The following is a 20,887-nucleotide window of genomic DNA, read 5'->3' as shown; positions in this document are numbered from 1 at the left end:
AAGAAGACTGCCTTGATGCTCCTGATTTCAGCCAGCAAGCAGCTATTTCAGACTACTTTAGTGGGAGTACATTGTGCTTTTAAACAGTACTTTTTTTCTAAGTGTATTTAATCGCATTAACATGGGCTTATCTTAATAGTTGTCAAATCGGGTCTGTATATCTAACGTGTTCAAAGATATTTTTTAATAAATTAATTAATCATTTCTCTGTGTCTTGTATTACCTAAATTGTAAGTCTCTAGGAGAGATATAATGTTATATTACTATGAAATAATTCCAAATCCTTACATAGTTGGTTACGAAGGTATCACATTTTCTATGACAACAATTTCAGTGTACTCCCCTCTCTCAACAATGTTACATCACCCTTTCTCAGACCACACATATGAGTTACTGACATCATGTACTCGACTTCAACATTATAAGCCAACTTAAGAGTATGACAGTCCCTTTAAGGCCAAGGTATGGATATGCTCTGTGAGCCACTTCACCAAACGGAGACACTCAAGCTATGACAGGGCTATACTGTTTGCCTTTAAAGTAATCTGAAAAACCTTAACAGCTGTCACTAACACCACTTGCTGGTGTCTGGGGATCTTACTTACCATCACAGATGTCCACTGCGTGGCTCAAACTCTTTCTTTCCAGAATTCTTCTATAAAGTTAGGTCTCAAACCTGTTATACTTTACTTTCAAGATAAGACTATTTGCATGCTAATTGAGAAACTAGAATTTAATAATTTTGGAACTTACTCATTTTGTGAATAATATACTTGGTCCATTGAGTGCATTCTTGTGTGTTGTATCATTTTCCACTTCTTCCTTAAGCACTGAAAAATATGTTGAAATACTGTGTAATTCTTAAAATTATATATTAATAATCATCTCCTTACTTGAACAATATGAAACATAATTTACAATTCAACAAATATTTTGATAAAGAATTTTTAATAAGTAGCATTTTCAGAAACAAATAATTATATGAGAAGTTTAGAGAAAAAATTAAAAGAAGAAAAATTTTAAATAAATAGACCAAAAATATGCATACTAGCTCTCTCCTTGAATGACTCTAGTGATGAATTTTCTGTTTCAATTTTTCTTTCTAATAATCCGTTCTCATTCATTTTACAGTATTACCAAAATTTTCATCTTATCACTAGTGGCTTTTTATAGTAAGAAATGACTTCTTTTTCTTTAATATTACTCCTGTAAATTGGTATATGCAGACAGGGAAAATGATCTGATTTTTATTTATAAAGTATTTTGGCATAACATTGTCTATGTATTTGCTTTCTATTTTACTTTACATTTAATATTTTCAGCATATTTGGAAGCACAACACTATACCCTAGTAATTATAAATCTTAAACAATGCGATGAGTACCCATGACTTTTCTCAAAATATAAATTGCTCATTTGGAAATTTAGGACTTATTTACCCTGATGCCATAACCAGGAGGAAAAAACAGTCACAAACCTTGGCTTAACATTTATAACTATAAGGAACCATTGACCTTCAGTTAGTGCTTTAGAATTTTTAAAATAATAATTTTATTCAACTGAATGGTTCTGAAAATAATCTTTTAATAGGTTGATATTATCCAAATTAAAAGTGCATCTGTGTGTGAAAACATAAGGTCAAATGCATTTTCGCTTTATATATTATCCAGAAGCATGAAGAAAATATCATGTTATTAAATCATAATTATTCTACTTTCTAAATTACTATTTTGCTTTACATCTGTGAGGCTTCAGTTGCTCTTTTCAGATTAATGAAGACATTACTGGCTAAGGATTTTACACTGATTTAGGAGAATATGGTTGATTTGAAAAAATTTAATACCCACTCAAAATTTTTAAATGATTTTTACAAAGCTAAAACAGTGCTTATGAAGAAGAGTCTAGTGTACGTGATTTATAACACACCCTTGCTACTTACCTGCTCCTCATCAATTTCTCATTAACAGCATCATCAAATATCAGAAGTGTGTTTTGTGCTTTCAATAGCTAATTCTAAAACATGAGTTCAATTTTGTGATTTCTAATTGGTTTATACATTGACTACCTCACAGTGCCTTAGGTGTAGTTAAGACACATTAAAAAATAAAATACAAGACCCTTATCCAGAGGAGACAATATTATTGAGGATTCAATATTTATAAAAATTCAACTAAAAAGCAAAATCATTTGGTTTAGGATTTACAGTTTAATATTATGAACTTTATCTTTTGTTAGTCTTCTCCAAGACATGGTGAAGTTTAAAAAATGTACTCAGATTGTCTCTCATTTCTCTGCTGAACTTAATTTCCTGATGATCATGCAAAATTTTGTCCATGAGAAAGATTCAGGGGGAAAATGGAGGAGACACTGAGGAGTGCTGATAAATCAGGCTGTTTGTGCGTTAAATCTTGGATCTGGAATAAATTTCCGAGTATATGGGTAGTAAATGAAATCTAGAATAAATTAATTCATGTACTTTATTCATTAGTATTCATTCACTCAAGCCAGTCTATCTTATCACCAAATTACATAGTCAATGTATAAAAGTGAACATTTCCTCTAATGTCTAATGTCTTAGTTTTAGCCACACAATATTAATGTAGATAAAGCTGCAAAGAAACCATGATAAAATGTATAAGATGTGTTTTAAGTGTTAATAACACAAAAAGAACACTATTAACTGACAGGAGAACTCATTTGTGGTTACCATCACATTGTTTCATTACAGTATGATTATTCTATTTTCTGTTATTCTTGTTAACCTCTTACTGTGACTAGTATCTAAATTAAGCTCTTTCATAGATATGTATGTATGTATGAATAGAAAAATACAGTATGAGACAAGTTCAAAAAGTTTATGGAAGATACATATTTTGAAAAAAAATATCATAGGTTTCAAAAATCTTGTGACAAACTTCTCTTTTAATATTTTTCCATGAACTAAAGGAAAATATATGGGATTCAGTACGATATGAAGTATCAGGCCTTCTCTTGGAACTTGTCAGGGGTCTTTGAACATATCCTCCACAGATAAGAGGGTCTGTTGTTTCATGTTTTAACTGATAAATGCTCTTGATAAGAATATGCAACTATATATTTCTACATAAAAATGGCATCCATGGGCAATTCATTCTGTAGAAGTATAGAAGATTAAAGCCAACCACAAAATTATAATGATTTTTATGGCTTAAAACATGTTTCAATAATTTATTTTATAGTATGAGGCTGTAACAGGTGCAAGAGATCATGTATTTCACCCCTCTCAAAGCCGTCTGTTTCTACTGGCAGATGTACAACATTTGGTAGAAATTAATAAAAAATCATGCATCATAAGGGATAATATCATCCCAAATTAGTACAGCCCAAGGAACATTGTGAGAGAAACAGCTATACAGATTTTTTTTTTTTGGTAGTGAACTAAACGTTAACAGAATAGAAAGGATGAATATGATTAAATATTAAGTTTGTATAAAATATGCCCTAAATACCATGTATTTATGGAATTCATTCTATTTGTAATAATTAATAACAATATATTGTATTCTTGAAAACTGCTAGAACAGATTCAATGGCAAAAAATGTATATGAGCTAATAATACATATGGGAATTTGCTTGATTTTGTCATTCTATAATGCATACTTACATAAAAATATTCTATTTATACCATAAATACGTAAAATTTTTATTTGTCAATTAAGGAATAGTTTTTTATCTTCAAAAGGGAAAGACGTAAATGTATCATGATTCAAATCCCCTGTGTCATATTACAATACACTTGTATTGTCTAAAACAACAACTCTATCATTTGGTCTTCAGTGTTTCTAGGACGAGAAACTGCATGCTGGGGCCAGCGCCGTGGCTCACTTGGTTAATCCTCCGCCTGTGCCGCCGGCATCCAATATGGATGCCGGTTTTAGTCCCAGTTGCTCCTCTTCCAGTCCAGCTCTCTGCTGTGGCCCGGGAAGGCAGTGGAGGATGGCCCAAGTGCTTGGGCCCCTGCACCCACATGGGAGACCAGGAGGAAGCATCTGGCTCCTGGCTTCGGATCGGCACACTGCAGGCCTTAGCGGTCATTTGGGGAGTAAACCAATGGAAGGAAGACCTTTCTCTCTGTCTCTCTCTCTCTCTCTCACTGTCTATAACTCTACCTGTCAAACAAAAAAAGAAAGAAACTGCATTCTGTGGTATTTGGAGTGAGGGTGAGGGAATTAATGCTACTTTGATCTTTCCAGTGATAATTTTTTGAGTCCTAGTTGAAATGTGAGTGCCTCAATAAAGTATTTCATTTTCCTCCTATTACTGGTCTGGCTCACTATGAATCTAGGAGTACTTTAAATAAATTTTCACCAGGTTTTTCAGGTTAGTGAGTGAATTGAGGGCGTGTGCTCAGAGATTCTTCCTAGCAGGTTTTTCTTTTACTTCTCCCCTTCCAGCTAAGACTGAGATAAGTATGATTCCCACCATCATGCTGCTCAGACACATTTCTGCTAAAGCACCTGTTGAAGAAGCTGGATTTAGTTTTTTTTTTTTTTTTCCTGAAACACCTAAGATCCAGCTTCCTGCCTGCAGAAGACTTTGGTATTGTTTGCTGTCTCCCTGCTCTCTCCAGCAACCTAGTCCAAAGGGAAAAGCTGACCATAGCACCTATGGGCCTCTCTAATTTTCCTCTCTTGCAGGGTAGATGTTCTGTAAGAATTCTGCTTAATTTCCTTAAAAGTCATCCAAGCATTAAAAAGAAATAGATTTTCTTCACCTATATAACATACACATAGCACAAGATTGTTATATGTACTTATCTCAGAAATTATTTCTTTTTATGTTTCTTTAACAAGTACACAATCATTTACATGTTTGTCCTGCTAGAAAGAAAAATATATGATAAGAAAGAAGGGGATGTTGTTATTAACTCCTTCCTACTGGAGCAGGTACTTATTACGTATTGTCGCTCCCCCTCTTCGTGGAGGAACGACATAGGACCCTGCGCTGTTCTTTCGTCTGCTCGGCCCTCCCCGAGTTTGCTGCTGGTTCTTCCCGGGTTGGCTACTGTCCCTTCCACCTCCGTGGAAGGGCGGTTCCCCCTGGCCACATTCCCCACTTCCGCAGGGGAGCGGCACACCGCCGGCCGGCTCTCTCGGGGGCTGCACAGGCGTTCCCCTTAGATGTTCCCCTTAGATGTTCCTGGTGCATGCCGTCTCTCTCCTCCTTTATAGTCCTCCTCCGCCAATCCCAACTCGGCTGCCCACACGCCGAGTACGCTGCTCTCCAATCAGGAACAGGTCCCACAGTTTATTGGTTGAACTGGAGGCAGCTGTGTAAAAGCTGTTTTCTTCTCTCCCAGCGCCATATTGTGGGAGAGCAGATGCATAGAATAAGTCTTAATTCCAGTAACTCAGTCCAGTCCGGGTTGCTCCCCACACGTATATCAAAGTAGTTGGCTTGGAAATTATTTTGTTTCAATTCTAGTGTGTGAAAATGGTGCGAGTAAAAGGTTTGATTCCAGAATCTTTTTTTTTAGTAAACATATCTGAATACTAGTCTTTGTGATAGAAGACCCAAGTGGAGTACAAAAGTGCTCACTAGATGGATAAGTGCTGTGAAAAGAACTATGTGAACAGCAGAACACATAGACCTTGTTTTTAGCTGAAGAATGACAATGAAAATTAAATGTCACCCATGTTGATAATTAAATAAAACCAAGAATAATTCACATGTATAAATGTAGCCAGAATGAAGAAAGAAGGAAGTTCATATTACAGAACAATATAAGAATTATCCAGATTAAACAGGAAAAATTATCTCAGGTAATCATCTTGTTGGGATACTGAAAACAATTCATAATAACGGAATTCAGAGTAGAGTATATAAAATGATAGTCACATATTTTACAGTTTGAAAGCAAATGTAAACAGAGATTTAAAGCTAAAACTTAACCTAAAGCTTAAAAGTAAGCAGAATCAGATATTTGTATGATTCACGGGTGCAAGTTGCAAACTAGAAAAGTATATACAGATAAATAGATAATACGAACAATTTATATATGAATGTCAATCCTTATGTGGAATTTAGAGGTCAAGAAATAATATTTGTAATTTATATGTAGAAGTCAACAATGAGGTAGAATTCTTTCTGTCCATAGGAATATACACAACAATGTAGTAATAAAAGTTACATGAAAGAAACTTCAACTGGGCAAAATGATGTTGAATTCATATATAAGAATAGAAGCACAATACAATTACAAATAAGATTTACTACTAGACAGCAAAACATAAGACTACAATGTTAAATTTTTGGAGTACAAATAAGATGATTAATGGAATATAAAATTTACAGTAAAATGCTTACTTTGAACTGTTTTACTACATCTCAATTATTTCTAAGTGTTTAAAACAGTTTTCTATAGTTTATTTTCATGAAGATATGCTGATTTTATTTGCATGAAATCATACATATACTTCTAATACTAATTTGTAATTTGCTAAACAAATATTTAATTTAAATGATTATATACACTCTTTTTGAACTAGGAACTGTGAGGTTAGATTTGTTTATATAATACATTTTTCTGGAGCTATATTGACTTGTTAAATTTATTATGCAGCCTAAGGAAAAAAGCCAGAGAAGATAAATGGGCAGATAATGGTTAGAGGACCAGAGATCACAGAATGCTGTGGAAGGAGGTTGGTAAAGATATTTCTTCTTCTTACGGATAGCTGGCCCTGGGATTTCACTCCAAAATGTACAGTTTTTAACACCTTTGTTAGTATCTCTCAGCCCATTTTCCATGTGGGATGCAGAGCGCCTGACAAAGTAAATACTGAATAAATATCCTTTTTTATCCTTCTTCTTTACATTATATCTTTCCTCACCTCTCCCAATTCCAGGAAAGGCTGTCATATTCTAAACTGAGTTTTTTGTTTGTTTGTTTGTTTGTTTTTTTGCAAACTTAGTTTCTCAGGTGCTCTAGTCCCTAAGAAGATAAAACACAAAGCAGAATGAAGTCATTAATCTATAGTGATATTTATAAGATAAAGACCTTCAAAAGTAAAAAGAACATTTTTAGTCTCCTATTCTGATATTAGGACACTAGAAATATTTTCTCTTCTCATCCTAAGATTATTATCACAAACAGTAGCCCAGAGAGACTCAGCAGAGCTGCTTCCCTTTAAAGCAGGTTTTACATTTTATTATTGTAGGAACCAGGTGAAATTATCAATCCTTGGACTTCTTAGAGTCATGACTTAATACAAAAGTCTCAGGTTCAACCTCGAAAAGCCTGGGTTTCGTTTCCAGATACTAGTGCTAGTATCCTCGTTTGTCTTATACCAAATCCCCTAACAGCCCGGGACAGCCCGCTCCTACTTCTCAGTATCTTGCTTGGCCGCTCCATGTCTCTTGACTGAATTCTTTTACTAAAAAAAAATAAATAATAATTAAATAAATAAAAAAATAAAACCAGGAACCCTAGTGATAACAATCTCTGTGATAGAATCCTGGCCTTTATAGTTATTATTATTGATTGCATCAATTGTTCTAGGTTTAGAAGAGGAATAGAAAGACCTAAAAAGAGCAGTGAATTAAGTGATATAGAAGCTTGTTTTTTTATCATGTAAATATTCAGGTACAGTCTAAAACGGGCATTGCTGCCCCATATTTCAGAGACCCAAGTTCCTTCTATTTTGTCAGTCTTCCCTAGCTGTTCTTTAACTCTGGGTCTAACGTGTTTTCACTTATATACACCACATCTGGCAGAGGGAGGAAGGAAAAACAGTTAAAGGGCAAGAGACACAGTTTCATATCACTTGACTGCATTCTGTTCATTGACCAAACCCAGTCATAGGACTATATGTATATCAAAATCAGAATGAGCAATAGTTACTTTGTCTTGTGTTCAACCAAACACTGCTAAACGAATGTGAAGATGAGTACCGTAAGACTGCTTTGCCATACTTGCTGAGTTGTGTAGTGACTTTGTTGTTTGCTCCTTAGAGTCCTTTTATTTTCTATGAATGCAGACATGTTTTATAAGATGTGCTCTGAATTTATTCAAGATCAATTGGTATATAGGTAGAGTGCTGTTCAGATTATTTAGTTATGTGTATAGAAGGAAACAGAAAATTACATTTCCCCTTTCTGAGTATATTACTATTGATTAAGATATGGATTTCCTTCACATTCAAGCCAAATCGTGGCTATATTTTCCAGATTTGTGCTGAAAAAGGGAAAAATAGAAGATAGGAAAAGAATAGCCCTGCTGACGGCTTATTGCTACAATTAGGCAATGGTGTTTTCAAATGGAACATACACTCACAATAAATTAACATTACACAACACTACCGTAAGATCAAGATGGAGCCAAGTGAAAACAATTACAGCTCACAATCACATTCAAGCAATACATAAAGGAGAACATTGTCCAAATAACAAAAATGACCAAATATCCTCTCCTACCAGTTAGCCTAAGTGACTTCTGCTTTTCTAAAAATTAAATTTTTAGCTCATTCCTAATTTCCAGAAAAAAATAATTAAGACAATCATCATACAATCATCTCTTCTTTTTCCAATATCACCCAATTCAGAGCAAAGCTGTGCTTTGTTGAATCCTCTCAAAATTACTAAACAAAGCCTTAAGCACTGTAGAAAATCTGCACCAGAACACTCTTCCTGAAATCCCAAACAGTCCTCAGCCCCTTGCTCTGCTTCCTTCCTTGTTTCACTGAGCCAGGGAAGGCGATGCATTCAAAGGCAATGTATTCTTATCCTTGAAGACTGTGATGAATGTACTTTTAATTTTGAAGACATCCACTACCTTGTTCTTTTTCTTTTATTAACTTCTGTGATTTCTTATTGTGAGTTTTGTTATTTTATTTCATAGAAGTAATTGATTTTCAATATTTGGAAGGGATACATACTATAGTATTACCTTTGGTAACTTCCTATGGACAACATCTGTTTAAAAAAAACTAAAATAGGTGAAGCTAATAGTTAGTATTAGTTGTTATAATTTGGAACTCTTTAGCTCCACAAAAATTAAAACAGTTTTTGATAGTCTAAGATTTTTAATCATTCCAATGATTCTATAGGCAACCACATTTCAACTGGTTCTCAAGTAGGATTAGATTTGGAAGACAACTTGGCCAATTATTTTGCCCTTGATGTATACACATTAATTTTTTTTTTCTGGAAAATAGATTTCTTCTCGTTTCACATGTTAGCTTTGTGATAATTACTTTATAGTTTCCAAGTTTATAGCTTAGTCAAATATCCATAGTGAATTAGAATTACTTTATTTGAGCCACAAAATCAAGGTAAAGATTATCTGATTTTCCCAATCTGAGTCTGTTCGAGTAGACAGACACCTAGATATGAGTCAAACTGAGATGGCTCAGTCTCTTGGACTACGGAAATAACAACTCAAACGCTATAGGGTTGGTAAATATTTCAGAAAAGGCAGTGACATTGTCAGCCATATCTTTACCTTAATTAACCCCAGACTCATTATAATATCACTAGTATCATGGTTGCAGTTATGACCCACTTCCAAAATTACTATGGAATATCCAGCTATTTGGTGAAATAGTATCTTCAATGTGTTTCTGATGATGTTTAACACTTGTGTGGTCTGAGTAAAGCTACCTGTCCATCTTAATGAGAATGGGCCTCTACTAGACAACTGAAGATTTGAATACAAGTTGACCATTCCTAGGGCTGGCACTGTGGCATAGTCAGATAAACCTTTGCCTGAGGCACTGGCATCCTAAATGGGTGCCAGTTTACCTGGTTGTTTCACTTCAGATTCATCTCTTTGCTAATGACCTGGGAAAAAAGAGGAAGACAGCTTAAGGGCTTGTGCCCCTGCACCTACATGGGAGGCCCAGAAGAAACTCCTGGCTCCTGGCTTCAGACTAGCTGAGCTCCAGATGTTGTAGCCATTTGGAGAGTGAATCAGCAGATGAAAAGACCTCTCTCTCTGTCTTTCCCTCTCTGTCTGTAACTCTGCCTCTCAAATAAATAAATAAATCTTAAAAATATTTAACCATTCCTAATATAAAAGTGTGAAACCCAGAATCTTCCAAATCTGAAATCTTTTGATCAACATAAAATAACAATAGAAAATTTCACATCTGACCTCATATGATGAGTCACTGTCAACACTGAAGTGCACTAAAATATCATATGAAAACATCTGCAGAGTATGTTTACAAAGTATATACAGAATACAAATACATTACATGTTTAGAGCTGGGTCTACCTCAAGATCTCAACATATATAGCAAATATTCTAAAATCAAAAAGAATCAGATATCTAAAATACTCTGGCCAAGCATGTGACCTAAGAAAATTCACCTTGTAAACAGAAAAGCTCAATAACTGAGCGCTCTTTATGCCTGGCTGCCTTAAACTAAGAGATCAGTCTTCATATCTTATTACTTGAATTGACTTGAAATCCCATCAGCAATTCTTGGTCATAAGCCTGCTGGCTTTTGGACAAGAATTATACCATGACCACCACTGGTGCTCAAGCTTTTGAACTCAGACTGGAATTAAACTATACCTTGAGATTTCTCAGTCACCATAATGATGTGAGCCAATGACTCATATAAAAGAAATGTATTATAAGACATTGGCTTATCCAATAGATGGATAGAACACTCACATGTGTGCACACACACACACACACCCACATACACACATATAGGTAGGTTTATTATAATAGCTTGGCTCTGTTATAGTTATAACATAAACTCATGCAGATGTTTAATCCTGTCTTAAGTTAAAGGTTAATGAATTAATGTTAATAGTTGAAGAACTAGGGTAAAGGCTACATTCAGTTATATTTCTGAAGTTTGGGTCTTTGGAAGATAGTTTGGATTTGGTTCTTGGATAGAGCTCTTATGATATAATCACAGTGGCTTTATAAGAATAAACCACACAAGCATAGTGGATAATGGCCTGTTTCTGTTTCCTGGTTTACAAAGTAACCCTTTCTCCAAAAATGTTCCGCCACTCACCACACTCAACAAATGCCTGATCAATGGCGTCGCCTGATTTTGGACTGTCAACCTCCAAACTGTGAGCTGAAAAACTTTCTTTAATAAGTAGCTCATTTCAGGTATTTTAGTTTAAGTAATAAAAAGTTGGCTACTAAAATATCCTATTGGTTCTCTCTCTCCAGAGAAACCCAGTAAATCCACCCAGCTAAATTTAGCAAGCACATGCACCCTCCCTGGGTCACAGTTTTCTCATTTATTTACAGAATTAGCCTTGAGCATAGGCATTTGACCTAGCAATTACAAAACTTCTTGGGACGTCCACATGTTATATTGGATGGCCTCAGTTTGAATCCCAGCTCTGCTCCAAATTCTGGCTCCTTGCCAATGTGTACTCTGGGTGATGATGTCTCAAATAGTTGGGACACTGTTACCATGTGGGAAACTGTTTCTAGATCCTAATTTTGTCACGTTCAGCCCCAACTTACAGGCATTTGGGGAGTGAACCAGTGGGTGGAATCCCTCTCTTTCTCCCTTTCTCTCTCCTATCTCTCTCCCTCTTTCTCTTTCAGATAAATATAAGTTTTTAAAAATTTTAAAAATTGTCTTTGGTCCACCAGAAACCTCTTTCTGGGGAAGTTATTTCCAATCTCTCCAATCTTCACCATTAGCAATCAGCTAATTATTCACTGCACAATGGTATCAATAGCTAGATACTTTGATTCAAGGGAATCCAATCTGATATACAATTACTGCTTTTGATCATCTCAGTGAAATGAGGCTAAAGCCATTTTCCATCACAGATTAGAGGCTTTCGTTTTGTTTCAGTTCCTTCCCAATCTCACCTTACTATTCTATTTCCAGCGTATATCCTAAGTTAATAAGTGAAATGGAACAGTTTTTCAGTGTCTGGTTTGCACCCTAAGGACTTGACTTCAGTAACTATTTTTTTTTTAAAGATTTTATTTTTGGGGCCGGCGCCGTGGCTCACTCGGCTAATCCTCCGCCTGTGGTGCCAGCACCCCGGGTTCTAGTCCCAGTTGCTCCTCTTCCAGTCCAGCTCTCTGCTGTGGCCCGGGAGGGCAGTGGAGGATGGCCCAAGTGCTTGGGTCCCTGCACCCACATGGGAGACCAGGAGGAAGCACCTGGCTCCTGGCTTCAGATTGGCACAGTGCCGGCCATAGTGGCATTAGGGGAGTGAACCAACGGAAGGAAGACCTTTCTCTCTCTCTCTCTCACTCTCTATAATTCTACCTGTCAAATAAAAATAAAAATAAAAAAGATTTTATTTTTGAAAAGGTAGGGTTATACATCCATACACATGATACACACACAGATACATGGCCCAGACCTGAGAATTGGGGCCATCTGGGGAGTGAATCAGCAGATGGAAGATCCCCACTCCCCCTTTTTCTGTCTTCTTCAGTGCCCACCATGTGGGCACCACATTAGCAGGGAGCTGAATCAGAAGTGGAGCAGCTGGGATTCGAAGTTACACAGTACATTAAGTCTATACTGCAGGTGGCAACTTAACATGCTATGCCACAACGCCAGCCCTGAGTTAAGTGATTCTAAGAAGCTAATTTTATGAGAAAAATTCTAGAGTTGTATAATTTATTGGTTATATGAAGATAAGGACATTATGACTAGTGCCATATGGGGTACTGAATGCTGCAAGCATGATTTTGCAGTGTGACTGCTCATACATCCACCTGTGGTGAGCTAGCATGAGATACAGGTAGAATGAAACTCACTAGCTGGTGAAAGTCTGAAGCAATTGAGAAGTATGGAGAAAACTCATAAGGACTATTGTATTGGAATGGCTGATTGATTGAAAAAAGAAAATTATCAGCTTAGATTTATTAATCCACATTTTAAAGCAAAGTGAAAATTCGTAAGGCCTTGTTAACAACATTTAAAGAGACGAGACCCTCACCATCTACAGTCCATACTCTAAATAGCTGAAGGTCAGGCAAGGAACTCAATTTTGCAAGTGTAAAAGTTGCACTAAAGGGTAAGCATTGTGGCATAACAGGTTGAGCCTTGCCTGTAGCACCAACATCCATATGGGCACTAGTTTGAGTCCTGGCTGCTGCACTTCTGATCCAGCTCTCTGCTGATGGCCTGGGAAAGCAGTGGAGAATGAACCAAGCGCTAAGGTCTCTATATCCACATGGGAAACATGGAGGAGTCTCATGGCTCCTGGCTGAGGACTGGCCTAGCTGTGGGGCCAATAAGGCCAGTTGGGGAGGAAGCCAGGGAATGGAAGATCTCTCTCTCTTTCTCTGTCTATAACTCTGCCTCTCAAATGAATAAATCATTCTTTTAAAAAATTGCAAGAAGACATTTACTAAGCCTAACTATTTCCTTTTTGCCACAATCAGGTTTCTCATAGGAAAGAGAGTTGTTAGGCTTGAGAAAGGATATACATATAAGATCGTTTAAGAATCCCAAAACTCCAAACTCCCATGAATCTTTTGAGCCTGGATTCTATTTTTGCAACCTTTTTTTTTTTTTTTTTGCCTTTGAAGAAATAAAATAAAAAAAAAAAAAAAACACTCTTCCTTAATAGTAGAGACAAGGGCTGTAAACAATCATCAAATCTCAAAATGTCCATTTCACTCCAACACATTACATTTTAGATACTCTATTAGTTACCGCAGATCAGGGAATACATATGGGTGCAATACCCATCTGTGCTGCTGTACGCACTGAGCAAAGAATCTGTATAGTCCTCACAGAGAGCATGGATTCTGCTGCAATGACTCACTTCCGGCAATCAGGGAGTTCCAAGTGTGTCAAGCTACAAACCGTAATTGCCCAGAGACCCACCTATATCCTGCACCCTCTCCTGCAGTCACAGAGTACCCACAGTCTCAGCACACAAGGATCCCACAGCCACAGGGTGTAACGGACCCACGCTGTCACACTAGCCTGTCCAGGCTGCAGAGACTGGTTCCAGAGCCAGCTGCCTGTGGGTGCTCGCTAAGGTGAAACTGCCCTGGAGCCTTAGAGCCTCTGGTATGTCGGGAAGCTGGGGCACCTCACAGACCTACAAGGTTCCCAGCCCCCGTCAATCCTCCTAGTCAGGCTCAAAGTCAGTGGGGAATGTGGATTACTCCTTCTGCTAGAATCTCCGGACCACACACGTATGCAAGAGCCTCTGGCTGAATGTCACCTTCTCCTGGCCAGCTGCACCAAAGGTGCTGCCACCAGTACTGCTGAGAAGATGGCGTCTGGTCTCAGGCTGTTGCTGTATGCTCTCACCAGGGCTTCTACAGCTGCTGCTTATGCTCAAAATGGTGCCCACCCTCTCTCAGCCGGTTCCCCAGCACCATTGTAGGATGGATGGCTAAGAGAAACATGGCCCTTTTTTTATTCAACTGGGTCAGCAGGTATCCCCTCCTGCTTAGGGCTCCAGGCCCGACACACCTCGCTCCCCCTCTGGCTATATCATCTGTGGGATGGGTTACTGCAGTCTGATCTCACCTCAGTCTCCAAAACCACCATGTCTCCAGCTCTTGGCTGCTGGTTGTGTGTCCTGTCCGAGTTTGTGCTACACATCTGCATCTTGCATCCAGAACCACAGTGTTCCTCTTCCTTCTGTAGAATTTCCACTGTGGTTTTCTCTCAAACTTTTCCCTAACAATGAACTTCCCACACATTTTTTTAACTATTTATCCCTAGCCTAGCACAGTATGCCCTTCTCTAGTCTGCCATCTTAAAATCCAGACTTCACCTCTCTGATTTTTGCATTCTTCATTCCAATTAATTTAATTTTAATACTACAATTGATTATATGTTATTTATTTAATTTTCTGCAAGAATTTGCCATTTTACTTCCACATTTTCTTAAGAATCCTAGTTACCTTTATTTTAGAATTGTGCTTATTAACTCCAATCTCTAATTCTTCTGAGAGTCTGTTTGTCTTGTGTATTTAATTTCTCTTTCTTTAGAGTCCATTTATGACTGATAATTTGTGATTAGATGGCAGGTATTATGTAGAAAAACTATAGCCATAATGTTAAATTCTGTATTATCTTCTTATAGAGAGGTTTATTTTTTCTGCTTGGAGATTGCTCAGATACAGGGGAAATATTAAGACATGATTAATATGTTCAGAAAATATGAAGAATAGAATATGAAAAAATAATAAAAACCAAAGTATAACAAAATTTTTTCTCTATTTTATCATTTATATAATAAGACCTACTTTTCTTTGGAAAAAAATTTACTTTCCTTTTAATGGAGACTTATGACAAATTCTGAACTTTTTAGAACATAGTTATATAGAGGCTGACATTGTGGTGCAGCAGGTTAAGCAGAAGCCTGCGACCCCAGCATCGCATCTCAGAGCACTGATTTGAGACCTGGATGCTCTGATTCCAGTCTAGGTCCCAGCTTATGCACCTGGAAAAGTAGCAGAAGATGGCTCAGGTGCTTGGGCCACTGACACCCACATGGGAAACACAGATGGAGTTATTAGCTCCTGGTTTTTGTCTGAACCAGTGTCGGCTGTTATGGCCATTCTGGAAGTAAGCCAGGGGAAGGAAGTTCTCTCTTTCTGTCTCTTCCTCTCTGTCACTCTGCCTTTCCAATAAATAAATAAACATTTTAGAATGAATATAGTTATGTAAACTTGAAAATTTGTACCTTCTTCAAATTCATTTACTGAAATATCAGGAAAATATTTTGGATGTTTGAAAGTGAACTTAACTAAGAATATTGTGGCAACTAAATAGATTAAGCATGAGAACAGGAAGCAAAATGCAAGTCAGGAGAAACTGAAGCAAAATATACAATCATAAATGTGTTGGGGTGATTTTGATCAAAACATCAAGAGAAAGGACTAACAAAGCCACCAAATAGCCTCTATAAAAACATATTAAACAGGCTTTTGTAAAGGCATTCCTCCCTCATAACAATGAATAAAGAAGTCTGGCTGTGGACAAAGTGAATGTTGGGGTCCAAAGAAAATTACCAAACACTAAGCAGTCATTGAAGGGTCTTCAAAGAACTATTGGAAGTGGATGATTGCAAAAAAAAAAAAAAAAAAAAAAAAAAAAAAAAAAAAAAAAAAAAAAAAAAAAAACCAGTAATTTTGTTGTTTGTGATAACAGTGAATAGCTGATAACTGCAATTCTATGAAGACTTTGTAGAGCAGTCCCATACCACAAACACAATCAGGGACTGTATAGGAAGTGACATGACAAATTTCAGCTCAACAATGCAAGCAGGTTCTAAGTATATGGTTTGCTGTTTGTCACAGCAGGAGAATGGAGTTGAACACGGGTCTGCCAAGCCTCCCTCATTATCGTGATGGCCACTCTGTTGAGATTAATCTAAAAGCCATTTTTAGGGGATCCTATTCTTATAGTGAAGGGATTTGCTCTATGTTTCCTGAAACCAAGACACTTTCGTTGATTATTTTTTCGGTGTACTCTTCCTAACTGGTATTTTACAGTCCTGAGCCAACAATCAAATAACAAGTACCCTTTAAGACATTGTATATGCATGTATTTAGCACCCATATGATTATAAATTTATTATAAATGCATATAAATATATATGTATAGTGTATAGGTTATATATGTATATATTTGTCTATATGTGTTCATAATACATAAATACATATCTAAATGATGCTAAAAACCTTACAATTCATTCATGTCCAGAGAAATACTTAGCCCCAAATTTGAGATTGAAAACTATGTAATACTGCATAGGTATACAAATTATCATCAGAAATCAGAACTGAGCATTATTCCTTTGTTGTTATAAATTTTAAAAATTTATGTATTTATTTCTGTTTTATTTGAATTACAGAGAAATAGAATATGAGACAGATAGTAAGACTTCCATCCACTGGTTCACTTCACAAATGCCTGCAGTAAGCCAGGAATGAGGAACTCAATCCTAGTCTCCCACATGGGTGGCAGGGATCCAAATACTTGAGTCATTATCACCTGCCTCCCAGAGTATACTTTGAAAGGAAGCTGGATAAGTAGCAGACTAGCCAGAGTTGAATAAGGTACTGTGATATAAGATATGGGCATCACAAATGGTGAATTAGTGACTGTGCCAAATGCCTACCCAATTACAATTTTAATAATTGTGTAAGGCTACAGATGCTAATTGAGCAACTTCAGCATAACTTTAAAATGAGGATATGGGGCCGGCACTGTGGCGTAGCAGATAAAGCCACTGCCTGCAATGTCGGCACCCCATATGGGTGCCATTAGGGTCTTGGATGCTTCACTTCTGATGCAGCTCTCTGTTATGACGTGGGGAAGCAGAAGATGGCCCAAGACCTTGAATCCCTGTGCCTGCATGGGAGACACCAAAGAAGCTCCTGGCTCATGGCTTCAGATAGGCGCAGTTCAGGCCATTGCAGACATCTGGGGAATAACCCAGCAGATAGAAGATCTCTCTCTCTATCTGTCTTTGCCTCTGCTTCTCTGTAACTCTGCCTTCCAAACAAACAAACAAATAAATCTTTAAGATGAGTATATAACTGGAAGTACCCTAGTTCAAGGAATAGCTCTATACAAATTAAGACACTGCCATTTTCCAGATATGATGACTCTTATACTAATATATTCCTCGAAAGGGTGCAATGTAAAAGTTGAAAAAAAGCTATATGTAAAGGTTCCCTAAGATTAATCAACTCATTCATGTTTTCCAAGGTATGTTTCCAATGTTAGCACTGAACCCTACACACAAGGAGACGGAACACAGGCAAACAGAAATGATTAGTCTCCCCACTATAAATAGTTGACAAAGGTAGGTAAATATTTTGGCTTTAAGGATCCTTTAGTTTTTAAAAATAGACAGCAATAAATAAAGACATATAAAGGTAAATAAATAAATCACAAACTTCAAAGTACAGATAAGTGATTTGTTTAGTGAAAAAGAACAAAACCCAGGATGACTGGAGATTTTGGTTATAGCAATGGGAATATAATGGCTGAGATTTAGAGAAGGAATAAACAATAAGTCAATTTTAATTAAATATATAAAACAGTGCCTCAAGTCAGACTCAGTAAAGAACAAAATGTTAAAAAACAAAAAAGACTTCTGTATTCCTTTCCCAGATTACTCAATTGTCAGTTTTGTGTTCACGAATTAGCTACTTAACTTTTCTGATTTCTTCATGAGCAAGTTAAGAGGAATGGGCAATTTAATCTCAATGGTTTTTCTTGGCCTAAAATTCTAGAATATAAGCTTACCAATCAAGATTTAAATTGCTCCTACTTTGTCCTTGGGCAAAATAAACACCAAGTCACTTATTTCTGTCCAGTTGCTACTCAAACAGTTACAAAGTGGAAAATAATTGGCCTTGTGCCTTTGAACAATGCTATTTATTGTAGCATCAGGAGTTATATGGTGAATAGAAATTTATTGTTGTGTCACATTTTACCTGCTAGGAAGGGAGATCAGACAATAATGGAACTGTTTACAGCACAATGCGTTTGTACAAAAGAGTTTGCTTTCTGCATGAAGCTGATGAGGGATTTTGAGTTCGTTCATTTCCCCTTCATGACTTCTTAAAAAGACTTTCCACTTGCTGGGCAATCACTTAAAAAGGAAACTGAAGTTTATGGTTTTATATCCCTTGTGGCATATATAGAGGGGGCCAAGAGTTTCTCAGTGGTGGGATATTTAAAACCATTTTAAACTGCAGTGATCATAAGCAATTATCTCCCCAGTGATGGCTCTTCCAGAGGCTCTTTTCACTCTGCCATCTTATTAAACACATAAGTTTTAATATAGGATGATCTGGTTTGGAAATCAGCACAGGAACTTACCAGTTACGATGTTGTAGATAGGCTAACTACTCTCTTTTACAAACTGGAGCTAACACTTCTCATATAATAGTGTTGTCTGAAGTTGAACTGGGATAATACAGATTAAGTGCTGAGTAGAGTTCTTGAAACATACTAAGTGTTCAATAAATGTTGCTAGAATCATGGTTATTTTAAAATCAGTCCTATGGGATAAGTTAATAATAAAGCAATGATTTGCCTCGTAGCAATCTTTCAATATATGTAAGCCAATTTTATCGTTTATGCCAGATATTTACAAATGTGACTCTCACAGTGGTCAACAATTTAGACATTGGATTTCAGCTATTTGAGGAAAATGCTGCTGCTTCTAAGTGTGCGCAGGCATGCATAGAGAACTAATTGGTTTTAGCTGGAAGTAAGTGTACATGGAGCAAACATTGAGTGGGTACTGGAACCATGAAATAGGTAAACATTAGTTGTGTGCTTAACCTAAGTAGTTGACAAGAAATATGAAATAGGATTTAGTCATTTTTACTAAAAATGGGACAATACTAGAATACAGATAAAAATCATTTCTCTCATTATTTTTGAAAAATTATGCCAAGAAAAAATTCATATTTACTAGAGAAGGGAGGTTTTTTTTTTTTTTTTTTTGAAAGTCAGTGCTACAAATGAGGATAAGGAGAAACAGAGGTCTTCCATCCACTTGTTCACTCCCCAGTGGTTGCAATTGCCTGGGGTAGCTGAAGCCAGGAGCCAAGAGCTTCTTCTGGGTCTCCCATGTGGGTGGCAGGGGCCCAGGCACTTGGGCCATCTTCTGCTGATTTCTCAGACCATTAGCAGGCAGCTGGATTGGAAGTGGAGCAGCCTGATCTAGAACTGGTGTCCATTTGGGGCAGCGTCGCAAGTGGCAGCTTTACTTGCTAAGCCACAAAGTCAGCCCGGAGAAGAAAGTTATTTTTATAGAGAAGAAGTTTGGTGATTTGTAAAAGCAGATAATAGTCCTCAAGATTCATCCTCAAAGTGAACATATTGTGCTTTATATGAACTTGCCTTATCTAAAGTTGAAAATTATTACTTACTTATAATAAAAAATTAGACACAGAAATAAAATAACCCATGAAAGTTATTTTGCAATATAGAGTAGAATGTACTCAAGCTGGTTTATATTTTCAGTTTGCTTACAAATTGGATGGAGAAGAAAGTGTAATTTTAAGATTAAATATTTTCTGACCACACCAGTGCCTCACTTTTGGGAAATAAAAGACTACACAGGGAAAAATACAAATAAATAAAACAAAAATTCTGGAAAATAGTAAAAAACACCTTTAGGCTATTTTTTCTATAGGCTAAACTAATAGAAGACACTATTCCCTTCTTTTTACTCATCCTTAAAAATTTTCAACATTTTGATTTCCCTCTACTGAAAACAATGGCTTATTAGTGTATTTATCATTAAAAAATGGTGTATCAGCTCTCAGAAAGTTGTCAATAAAAGGAAATTGCTACCATGTCTGAAGGAAATGTTAATAGAATGGTTTTTAAGTAAAGGAAAATTTTATTCCTTTTGTGCTTTTAAATCTATCAAGATTTAAGAATCCTCACGCTTTCTTCTTTCTTTCCTAAGACAATGCTAATCTCAATGCACATATGTGTATCTCTTTGTGATTATGCCTAGGATCTCTTGGTATTCCTTACATATGCATGGGGAGGGAGGATAGACATGTTTTTGTCAAGCAAAGCAAATATGAGATTCAATTAAATAAACAAATGAAGGAACTAATATCTGATAAAAATTTTAAAAGTGTGCACGTGGGACCAGTATCATGGCTTATCAGGTAAAGCTGCTGCCTGCAACACTGGCATCCATGGGGTTATTGGTTTGGGATCTACCTCCTTCTCTTCTGATCTATCTCCCTGCTAATGGGTTGGAAAAGTAACAGAAGATGACCAAAATTCTTGGGCCCCCACCACCCAAATAGGAGACCTAGATGAAGCTCCTGGATCCTGGCTTTAACCTGATTCAGCCCTGGTCATTGTGGCCACTTGGGAAGTGAACCAGAGGTTAGAAAAGCAATCTCTCTCTCTCTCTCTCTCTCTCTCTCTC

At 36.7% G+C, this 20,887-nt stretch overlaps 1 long non-coding RNA gene across 1 annotated transcript; it reads left to right on the top strand.

Annotated features, from left to right (window-relative positions):
- The first annotated feature begins 332 nt into the window (after positions 1–332).
- LOC127491040 (uncharacterized) lies at positions 333–20,654 on the top strand. Its single transcript, XR_007919504.2, has 4 exons — positions 333–462; positions 6,603–6,681; positions 17,680–17,776; positions 20,459–20,654. It is a non-coding gene; the product is annotated as an uncharacterized lncRNA (long non-coding RNA).
- Positions 20,655–20,887: the final 233 nt, after the last annotated feature.

Source organism: Oryctolagus cuniculus, chromosome 11, assembly GCF_964237555.1.
Source record: "Oryctolagus cuniculus chromosome 11, mOryCun1.1, whole genome shotgun sequence".
NCBI classification, from domain to species: domain Eukaryota; kingdom Metazoa; phylum Chordata; class Mammalia; order Lagomorpha; family Leporidae; genus Oryctolagus; species Oryctolagus cuniculus.
The sequence above is the reverse complement of the archived record's forward strand: the minus strand, read 5'-3'. Positions and strand labels throughout refer to the sequence as shown.